The following is a 12,402-nucleotide window of genomic DNA, read 5'->3' as shown; positions in this document are numbered from 1 at the left end:
TGTGGGAAGAGTTTTTTTCTTTCAAGCTGTCTGAAGAGACACCAGAAAACACACACAGGAGAGAAACCTTATAGCTGTCATCAATGTGGAAAGAGTTTTACCCAGTCAAGAAGCCTAATATCACATCAGAGAACACACACAGGAGAGAAACGAGAGAAACCATATAGCTGTACTCAATGTGGGAAGAGTTTTGTTCGTTCTAGCAGTCTGAATGTACACCATAGAACACACACAGGAGAGAAACCTTTTAGCTGTAATCAATGTGGGAAGAGTTTTATTTCATCTTGTCAGCTGAAGGTACACCATAGAACACACACAGGAGAGAAAGCTTTTAGCTGTAATCAATGTGGAAAGAGTTTTTATATATCTAGCCAACTGAAGGTACACTATAGAACACACACAGGAGAGAAACCTTTTAGCTGTACCCAATGTGGGATGAGTTTTACCCGATCAACAAACCTGATATCACACCGGAGAACACACACAGGGGAGAAACCTCATAGCTGTGATCAATGTGACAAGAGATACTCTGATAAAAGATCTCTGATGAAACATCAGAAAATACATGAAGGAGTTGTTTCATGATATCAATGATATAATGTCACAATGTAGAATGTTTAAACATTGTAGTAGGAGTATTTTAATGATGTCACAATGTAGAACCCTAAACGTTTGTCCCCTGTTCTATTGATTTCAACATGATATGGATATTAGCCTCAGGGGGAAAATCCAGGCTCTGAAATGGAAGAGTTACTATTTATGTGATTTAATAAAAAGTGACTAACAAAAAAAGAGTTGTTACACTTACCACGTTGGTGACCCACTGGAATCACGATGTAGCTAGCTGTTTTCTACAGTAACCGGTGATGTGCACATTCTTCTTACTCTGATAAAAGATGTCTGATTAAACATCAGAAAATACATGAAGGAGTTGTTTCATGATATCAATGAATTAATGTCACAATGTAGAATGTTTTAACATTGTAGTAGGAGTATTTTAATGATGTCACAATGTAGAACCTTAAACGTTTGTCCCCTGTTCTATTGATTTCAACATGATATGGATATTAGCCTCAGGGGGAAAATCCAGGCTCTGAATTGGAAGAGTTACTATTTATGAGATTTAACAAAAAGTGACTAACAAAAAAAGACTTGTGTTATACTTACTACGTTGGCGACCCACTGGAATCAAAATGCAACACTTCAAAATGGAGCTAGCTGTTTTCTACAAATTCTCCTCTAACCAGGGATGTACACATTATTCCCAGATTCCGTGTGTTTTTTGAGCTGTTAGTTTTAACATGACGTGCAACCTCATCTCCCTCCTGTCACACATATGATTTTAGCATGATATCGATGAATAAGTGTTGTGTTCCTTTGTTTAGCGACCCCTACATTTAAATGCATCATTCCAAAATGCAGTTGAATTTCTTCTGCAGGTTGTCCTCTAACCAGTGAGGTGAAATATATCTCCCATTTCCATGTGTTTTTGTTTAGTTGTTAGTTTCAACATCACGTACAACCTGATTTTCCCCCTAATCGATATCAGTGATTTATTGCTACTTGTCAAAACAACAGCGTTTTTGGTGCTTGTGCAGTTTATAAGGAGCTTGTTTTAAAAAATACAAGTAATATGATTATTGTGGCAGATGTTTGTGTATATAGCACATTTTATGTTTAGGTTTTCAATATATCACAAACTGTTTCTGCATATTGGTTATTGATTTGGACACGTTAAAACTGTGTTTTGACATTGGGGATATCCCATCTAGCAACATGTAATTGAAAAGCTGTTGAAAGTAGACTATGCAATCATATATTTCATATTTACATTTCATGTAACATTTAGTAATCATAATTATTTATGCAACCAACTGACCATTTTTGGGTACAATTATATTGACATTGTTGCCCTGCTTTTAGAATATGATGTGCCAACCCAAATGTACTAGAGCATGACATTGGGGACTGGGCCCCGATCCAACAACATGCCTATCTAGTGAACCCTGAAAAGAGAGAGAAGCTCTGTAGTGAGGTGGAAATTTACTACGGATATTGCAGGAGTTTCCTCTTGAAATCAGACATGTCTGTGGTAAGGACAACTTGGTTGCTGATTGTCTCAAGGGTGGGCTGTCAAAAAGATTTGTGTTTTGCATTTAGCCAGTGCGTTGCCATGGATCACAATTTATTTTGACTGCATGTTTTTCCGTAATGGAGCTGAGTTTTATTTGGGTTCGTTCCAAGGGGACGAGAGTTCTAGAAGCTAGTGGGGGAAAAAAATGTTTTCTTGTTTTTTTAATTGTTGACAGCCAGTAGACACCATGTTTATATTGGTGAAGGTGAAGCTTTGATTTTAATGTGAAATGGAAGTTGTTTTCTGTTGATGGTAAGCATTCTCTTAAGGTGTTAGTCTTTTTGGTTTTTCCATCTTATGTTTTGAGGTTGGACTTTAGCATGTCTAGCTCGTTAGCACGTCTAGCTCGTTAGCACGTCTAGCTCGTTCGCACGTTAGCACGTCTAGCTCGTTAGCATGTCTAGCTCGTTAGCACGTCTAGCTCGTTAGCATGTCTAGCTCGTTAGCACGTCTAGCTCGTCAGCACGTCTAGCTCGTTAGCACGTCTAGCTCGTTAGCACGTCTAGCTCGTTAGCCCGTCTAGCCCGTTAGCACGTCTAGCTCGTTAGCACGTAGGACGCACTGATTGGTGTCACCTCGTTAGTCAGTATGTGTTACACCTGTGCTGGCTTGTCCATCTCGTTAGTGGGAAGGTGTTTCACCTGAGCTGGTCCAGGTTCTATTTAAGAGTGTCTGGCCCAGTGCTCCAGTTGTCTTGATACATGTGGAGAGTCAACACCTTTAGTTGCTCCACCTTTTTGGTTTACTTCCTGTCTTTAAGTTTGGTGTGGGTTTTTCTTTTGTTTTCCTCTTCTTGGGCAGATTTAGTGGGTCTCATGGTGGGTGCCTTTTAGGTCCCAGTTGTTGTTACTAGTCAACTTTCAGTGGACACAGAGCAAAACTGCAAGATTATGTTATAATACTTTTATTGCATCAAATGGTTGTTTTATGCAACAGAATAGAGGGTTCTTAGAACTATTGTGTCTGTGTTCTACTGAGGATGGGCCTCTGGGAGAAAACACTGACAGGAGATTTACAATGTCTTTTGGGTGATAAAACCTAAAGAGACTGCATTCCAGAGCATGAGTTAATGTTTCTGTTCTATATGGTACCAGGGAGAGATGACCTCAGGGCCAGACCCTGGTCTCTACACAAAGAGTACTGTTTTTACAGCAGATGCTGTCTGCTGAGAATTATAAGTATCTTTCATACAAATCTTAACCTTGTGACCCGTTCTATACATCTGTTGTTCGTCATGTAGGTTGAAAGGGCTATAAAAGACCTTTGTACTTTTGTTCCGTGGGTCCACCAGCCATCATTATTGTAGGGCACTCAATTGATTCACTTTATATGTGTACGTTGTATTGACCTGCTCCCTTATAAGTGAATAAAGATTTAGTTTAAGAATAACTCTGACTTGTGTGATAAGTTTGTCTCCTCAATTGATATTGAAGAAATTAACCACCACATTTGGCGATGGGGATGTGAATCTTCACTTGGTGACCGCTCCTGGTGACCTGGGTAAATGACCTGGCTCCTGATGACCTGGGTAAATGACCTGACGACCTGGGTAAATGACCTGGCTCCTGATGACCTGGGTAAATGACCTGGCTCCTGATGACCTGGGTAAATGACCTGGCTCCTGACGACCTGGGTAAATGACCTGACGACCTGGGTAAATGACCTGAATCCTGATGACCTGGGTAAATGACCTGACTCCTGATGACCTGGGTAAATGACCTGACTCCTGATGACCTGGGTAAATGACCTGACTCCTGATGACCTGGGTAAATGGTGCACGAGGGATCCCTCTAACTTGGGATCTGAGGGAGACCACCCTCCACACAGGAATACACACTAAGCCTACTGACTGGGCCCTGTTTACACCTCCAAGGTGCCCCCCCCCCCCCCCCCCCCCACACACACAGGAATACACACTCTGAGCCTGCACTTGCATGTTTTGCTCACCTCATTCTTTAAAAAAAAAACTAGGTTTGAGTTGTGGTATCCACTCAGATTAAAGGTGGGTTCATCTGCTCTGTTTCCGAAGTGTGTAAACAGGGCCCAGTCAGGAGGCTCTGAGTGTGTATTCCTGTGTGGAGGTGTAAACAGGGCCCAGTCAGTAGAATCTGAGGCTGAGTCAGCTATCTGTGTGAACTGGATGAAAACTAGAATCTGTGTTTACTAGTTAAGACCATTTATGATATAGTATAAGATAGTAAGGTGCACCTGTAATTGTTTTAAACCTGTAATTATTTTAAACCTGGATCCCATTTTAGAAGTATTGAAAGATGTAAATGTATGTGTTGCATTATTCTAGGAACTAACCATGAGATAGAAATGTGAAAATATTCCTGCAGGTTAAAATATTGTTGAAAAACAACTAATTGATTAGGTATGTTTGAGAATAGCATTGTGTGGCTGTGATATGGGAGTAGTGTGACTGTGATATGAGAGTTGTGTGACTGTGATATGAGAGTTGTGTGACTGTGATATGAGAGTTGTGACTGTGATATGAGAGTTGTGTGACTGTGATATGAGAGTTGTGTGACTGTGATATGAGAGTTGTGTGACTGTGATATGAGAGTTGTGTGACTGTGATATGAGAGTTGTGTGACTGTGATATGAGAGTTGTGTGACTGTGATATGAGAGTTGTGACTGTGATATGAGAGTTGTGTGACTGTGATATGAGAGTTGTGTGACTGTGATATGAGAGTTGTGTAACTGCGGAAATGAGTCTTAATCTGTCGTCTGGATAGTAACATAGAAATTTGCTTAATCAGATGATTGAAATGTGGATAATAAGTGGGATGATATTTTAGAAAGCAGCAGAAGGTCTATAGTTCCTGGGAGGCTTGATTTTGCCGTGATCTCAGGGAAGTTAGAGAACCGTTGATGATCCCACGGTCATTGTCCGGGAAACAAAAGTTTTTTTTTTTGTTCTGCTGGGAGTATGGAGAGCTGCTTCGTAGCTATGGAGAGTCCTTGAAAAAGCAAATGGAATGGTTGTCGTGACTACCTGAGAATTTCTTACGTTTTATATGGATTCTGTGAATATATGAAAATATGATGAATTGTCTGTGTGTATAATCGATTACTAGAGATTTGATGAAGTAATACTGGGAATATAATTAGATACAATTTAAACAACCCATATGTAGACGAATGTAGGTTTTGAGTTGGTATCTTTAATGGATCATTTGATAAAGATGAGGTTTAAGCATTATTAAACTGTAAATTACCCTAAGGATGAAACTATAAAACGTCCAGGTACTACAATTGAAATAAAACTGCCCTTAAGGCCTGGGGGGGTTCTTCCCGGTATGAGAGGAGTTGCTAGATTTATTGAATAAACCTTTTTCCATAAAGTTAGAGTGAACCAAGGTGGCTGACTAGCTGTTGATGTTGAAGAAGCGTCTCGTCCACTAGATTATACGTCACAGTGGCAGAATCACCTGAAAGACGCACATCGCCATCTGCTGACTGGAGTTGGTATCGCAGTTGAGAAAATACTTTCAGACAAAAAGCTAAAAAGCGACTGCCCCTAAAAACCAACGACTCCCTTTGAAAACGGGTGATGTGGAATCAGAAACATTTATTATAGTGTAAAAATGTACTACAAAGTGTAGCTAAATAGAATAACTTTGGTCATACCCAGTCAGCACGTGACGTCCAAGGACGTCGAATTATGGGCGATATCAGGTCTGTCTGTTGTGGCCGCTATTTCACCCATAAATAGTCATCCCAAATTGGGCTGTGTATAACTATGTAAATGTCTCTCGGACAAGGTGACTTTTATCAATATACACTCTAAAAAGTAAAGGTTCCTGGAGTATCCTTTAGGGGTTCTTGAAATTGAGACTGTGGGGGAACCCCTAAAAGTTATTCAAAGAACCTTTTGTGGGAACTCCTATAAGTTCTTTGAAGAACCCCTTATCATGATTCCTCAAATAACCTTTTGGGGTTCATTTATTAAACTCCCTGTCCACCCTCCCTCCATTATAAAAACATATTTTAATAATAAAAATAATAACAATATTGATTTAAATAATTCATTGTTTATTTAGTGGCACCACAAATGTGAATTAATATTTACAAAACAATTTACCAAACAAAACACATTACCAAATTGCAACATTCCTGCAGACATGTCAGACCATAATAAATATTACATTTACTTTGTATAGTGCTTTTCATGACATTTAAAATATATAAAATAATGATGTACATTAAAAACATACATTAAAAAGGAATCATAGGTCAACTAACAATATTGTAGACTTGATGCTAAATACAGATTTTTCAGCTTTAGTGTGTATATCATATCCCCTTAGTTATATTAGGAAGTTTTCCATCTTTATGACCGGCCCTGGTAACTTCACCCCAACTTCTCTGATGCCCAGAACACAGTAACTTAACAACATAAGTGTTTTTCTGACATTTTTGGGAAATTTAAGGGATACAGCCCTAGCAGAGCCCCAAGTCCCATGGGGACATCCTCGAGGGCCTGGATGTTCTCCCCATCAAAGGCCAGTGGGATTTCACTCTCATGGTGACATCCTCGAGGGCCTGGATGTTCTCCCCATCAAAGGCCAGCGGGATTTCACTCTCATGGTGACGTCCTCGAGGGCCTGGATGTTCTGCCCATCAAAGGCCAGTGGGATTTCACTCTCATGGTGACGTCCTCGAAGGCCTGGATGTTCTCCCCATCAAAGGCCAACGGGATTTCACTCTCATGGTGACGTCCTCGAGGGCCTGGATGTTCTGCCCATCAAAGGCCAGTGGGATTTCACTCTCATGGTGACGTCCTCGAAGGCCTGGATGTTCTCCCCATCAAAGGCCAACGGGATTTCACTCTCATGGGGACGTCCTCGAGGGTGTGGATGTTCTCCCCATCAAAGGCCAGTGGGATTTCATTCTCATGGTGAAATGGATTTCCACCGATGTGCAGTAAAGGAGTGAAGAGCGGTGAAATCTGTGTCAACAAAAGTAAGAAAAGATTAAAACACATACAATTAACAAAGAACATAACAAATGTTCAGCTGTAGTTGTATATAAGCATGCACACCTATGTTTATGAAGAAACAGATGATTGGTGCATAGACATACCTTGTCACGGACATAAAGGCCACTCGGGTCCTCATTGAAGAGGTAGGGCAAGAGCAGAATCGCTGCTGTGGTCTCCAGTCCTAGTAAAGTAAAGCAATGATCTTACTACACTTGCTAATTTTATTACAAAATACATTAGAGAAAGGGAAGGAATAAGAGCTGTTGTTGGCTTTATGGAAACGATATACAATATATGGGAAAGAATATAGTTGAGGAAATAATCCAAACCTAGTTGTGCCTAGTTAGGACATAACGTTAGCTAGCTAGCTAACGGTACTGTACTGTAGCTCATACAACGCCGACGGTCAAACCCGGCTTTCTAATATTTACGTTCATTAACTATAGTAACGTTATGGAAGATATTCACAGAAAACCATCATTGTCTTCGTTATTCATTATTAGTATGTTATATTATTATAATAAATGATTTCGAGACATATTCAGAGCCAAACATCAACCCAACTTAACCTTTTTAACTGTTGTCGCATCCAAACTTGTCACCATCGTTTTCAGTTGTAATTGCGAAGTTCCCGGAAGAAGTCCAGCAACAACGGAGGTTCCTCGATGAACCCACCTTCTAACAAGTTCTTTGAAGAAACTTTAAAAAAATAGTATATGTCATATTAAATATATTACTCTATTGTTATCATATAGAAACACCATGGAATATTGTACATCATTAAATATATTACTCTATTGTTATCATATAGAAACATCATGGGATATTGTACATCATATTAAATATATTACTGTATTGTTATCATATAGAAACATCATGGAATATTGTACATCATATTAGCATCAACATATATTATTGTTTCATTCAATTTCACATAATAAGGATATTTCATATTTTCAAGTTCAGAAGTCAGAACCCATCACCTGCTATGTAAGAGACAGAAGAATGCACAATGGTCAATGCTATCTGGGATCCTTGGGACATCTCTACCCTAAACCCTAACCTTAACCCCTACCTTAACCATTTTAAATGTTAACTTCAACGGGCTAGGGACGTCCCAAGGATGTATCTCTACCTGGAAATACATGATCTAAGTGATTGATAGTTGGTATTCAGCAGTCATAAAGCCTAATTTACTTTAATGAACTACTAAAATAGTGATTTTGTCAGACAGCATAGACAGCAGCTCTACACTTTATTGGCTGACTGATCCATTCATCCTTCCATCCCTCCTCAGCCTTCCTCTCCTCTGAAGACCCAGTGAGGGTGGAGCTCAGTCAGAGAGCTGTTGAGGGACTGGTTAGGAAGAACACTTCTACAGCCAGAGAGGTGAGAGGTCACACATGGTTTAGATGGTAAATATTTATGTTCCCTTAGCGGTTCATCACGTCAGCAAAAGGGAATATGTTCCATCATCTATGTTTATTTACATTAGTACAAATTGTCCACTGATATTGGTGTAATTTCTCACCCTTCTGGCTGTATGAAAGTGAATTTCCCCCCAGGCATACATACATGTTCTTTGTTATTACCCGAGCCACTGCCTGTTCACCCGCTATCATTCAGAAGGCGAGATCAGTACAGGTGCATCAAAGCTGGGACCGAAAGACTGAAAAACAGCTTCTATCTCAAGGCCATCAGACTGTTAAACAGGCATCATGAAATCCAGACTGTCAAAGGCCCATCCTGGTAGATCTGAACCCAATGCAGTTTGGAGTGATCGGATGACAGAAGTCACATTTAGGTGCCAGGTGTAACTGAGGCTGTAGATTTACTTTGAGTGTTTTATATAATATGACTAAATGTGTTTCTTTCTGTGTTGCAGGGGCAGTCAAGAAATGGAACGGCAAGGCCACAGAACATGACATAAGCAGAGCTGTGGGAGACCACCTCAAGCCCCTGGTAGAGCCGGGGGTGGTGTTTACCACTCCACCACGCCTTCAGCAGGCTGGAAAAGTGGGATTGATCTGTTTTTCATACTAAGATGGACCAAGAGTTTGTTGATTGGTCAGGCATTGGGTAAATTTGTTTTACAAAGTGTTCAAATAAAATCAAGCTTTATTTATATAGACTTGTCAGACATGGATGCAACACAATGGCTTCACAGGAAAAAACAATGAAAATAAATATTTTGTACACAAATACAAGGATAAAAAACAGAAGAATGACAACTAATGAGCATTCTAAGGAAATGCCATTGATTAAAATATTAACAATATGATGCTATATTCAACCCAAAATATAACATGTTTTTAGGAGGGGCTCTGAAAGACACTATGGGGGTGTCCACTGGAAGTTGACTAGTAACAACAACTGGGACCTAAAAGACACCCACCATGAGACCCACTAAATCTGCCCAAGAAGAGACAAACAAAATAAAAACCCACACCAAACTTAAAGACAGGAAGCAAACCAAAAAGGTGGAGCAACTAAAGGTGTTGACTCTCCACATGTATCAAGACAACTGGAGCACTGGGCCAGACACTCTTAAATAGAACCTGGACCAGCTCAGGTGAAACACCTTCCCACTAACGAGATGGACAAGCCAGCACAGGTGTAACACATACTGACTAACAAGGTGACACCAATCAGTGCGTCCTACGTGCTAACGAGCTAGACGTGGCTAACGAGCTAGACGTGCTAACGAGCTAGACGTGCTAACTAGCTAGACGTGCTAACGAGCTAGACGTGCTAACTAGCTAGACGTGCTAACGAGCTAGACGTGCTAATTACTAATCTAATGTTATGCTTTCGTTGTAAAGCCTTTTTGAAATCGGACAGTGTGGTTAGATTAACGAGAGTCTTGTCTTTAAAATGGTGTAAAATAGTCATATGTTTGAGAAATTGAAGTAATAGCATTTCTAAGGTTTTTGAATATCGCGCCACAGGATTAGACTGGCTGTTGCGTAATCGTACCGCCTCGCCCAGAGAGGTTAAAACATTCTACATTGTGACATTAATTCATTGATTGAGGTATTTTATCAGATTATCTCTGGTCACATTGATCACAGCTGAGGTTTCTCCTGTATGTGTTATATGGTGTGTAGTCCGCTTGCTAGACGTAGTAAAACTCTTCCCACATTGAGCACAGCTATAAGATTTCTCTCCTGTGTGTTTTCTCTGGTGTGATATCAGGCTGGTTGACTGAGTAAAACTCTTCCCACATTGAGCACAGCTATAAGGTTTCTCTCCTGTGTGTGTTCTATGGTGTGATTTCAGGCTGGCTGAACGAGTAAAACTCTTCCCACATTGAGCACAGCTATAAGGTTTCTCTCCTGTGTGTGTTCTATGGTGTGATCTCAGGCTGCCTGACTGAGAAAAACTCTTCCCACATTGATTACAGCTAAAAGGCTTCTCTCCTGTGTGTGTTCTCTGGTGTTTAGTCAGAAAGCTAGACTCAGTAAAGCTCTTCCCACATTGAGCACAGCTATAAGGTTTCTCTCCTGTGTGTGTTCTCCGGTGTTTATTCAGACTGTTAGATGTAACAAAACTCTTCCCACATTCATCACAGCTATAAGGTTTCTCTCCTGTGTGTGTTCTACGGTGTGATTTCAGGCTGGCTGAACGAGTAAAACTCTTCCCACATTGAGGACAGCGATAAGGTTTCTCTCCTGTGTGTGTTCTATGGTGTGATCTCAGGCTGCCTGACTGAGAAAAACTCTTCCCACATTGATTACAGCTAAAAGGCTTCTCTCCTGTGTGTGTTCTCTGGTGTTTAGTCAGAAAGCTAGACTCAGTAAAGCTCTTCCCACATTGAGCACAGCTATAAGATTTCTCTCCTGTGTGTGTTCTCCGGTGTTTAGTCAGACTGTTAGATGTAACAAAACACTTCCCACATTCGTCACAGCTAGAAGGTTTCTCTCCTGTGTGTGTTCTCCGGTGTGATATCAGGCTGGTTGATTGAGTAAAACTCTTCCCACATTGAGTACAGCTAAAAGGTTTCTCTCCTGTGTGGATTCTCTGATGTCTTTTGAGGTCTGCTGATGAGGTGAATCTCTTCCCACAGTCAGAGCAGCAGTGAGTTCCCTTCCCTGTGGGTCTCTGCTGGTGTTTATTGAGGTGTTCTGATCTGGAGAGACTCTTCTCTGCCTCTTCAGCATCATGAGGTTGTTGAGGCTCCCCAGAGGATCCACGATAGTCCCATATCTCTCCTGTGGGAACAACAAAGTCAGACAGATGGTTAAAGGCCCACAAAATGAACAAGAATAGTCATTTTGTCTTGTTTTCACATTAGTAGTAACATCGATGATTGAGTTATTCAAGTTGTTGAAACCCTAAGCAGTGTGCCAGACAACTTTTGGTCTCCAATATAGGACAATTTCTGTGTTTGCTAAAATTGTGGCACGAGGGCAATTTCGTTGCAGAAACTCCTCCCTGCTAATGAGGAAACCGCTAGCTATGGATGTAGTATACCTGGTAATGAGGAAACCGATAGTTATAGACGTACTATATCTGCCTGGATCAAAAATGGTGAGCAAAGATTTTAGTTTTTCACAATGTTTTCTGAATGTGAATGGGGAAGTAACCTCCATTTCCAGGTTGCTTATGAGTACATTTCACACTACTTTGGATTATAATTGTAAGGCTCGTTTGAATGTCCTGCTTAATTTAATTTTTCTGTCATCATCGCAAATCAACTGCTTTATACTTTTAAAAAAACACTTCATCCAGTAAAATGCTCTTTGGCTAGCTTTTCCATCAGCCTGACAATGAGGGTTTGTACACTAAGTGTTTGCCAAATTGGCACACAACTTTACCTAACAATAACATAGACCTACTGTAGGACCCCTAACAACAACATAGACCTACTGTAGGACCCATAACTTCACCTAACAACAAATATACCCATGTCGTGATGTTTGCCATTTGACTGTCATTCAGAAAATGATTTCCTGGATCAGCTGATGATAGTTGAACATGTGACTAACTAAACAGCTACAGTATTAAGTATTATGTGTAATTATTGAAGAACCACATTAATGACAGTATCCATTTGGGTGTTGTCTGTAAAGTTAAGATTACTTATTTGTTGTTTTAGGTATTAGTATTATTATCATCATTATCATCATCATCATCGTCATCATCATTACAGAAGAGGCAGACTGAGCGGCCTACTGGTCAGACTCAGAAGGAGAGCACATCATCCACCGCTTCCGATCAAATTACTCGCCAATGTCCAATCTCTAGACAACAAGGTGGACGAAATTGCTACCAGACAAA

The sequence above is a fragment of the Salmo trutta genome, unplaced genomic scaffold (assembly GCF_901001165.1).
Source record: "Salmo trutta unplaced genomic scaffold, fSalTru1.1, whole genome shotgun sequence".
NCBI classification, from domain to species: domain Eukaryota; kingdom Metazoa; phylum Chordata; class Actinopteri; order Salmoniformes; family Salmonidae; genus Salmo; species Salmo trutta.
The sequence above is the reverse complement of the archived record's forward strand: the minus strand, read 5'-3'. Positions refer to the sequence as shown.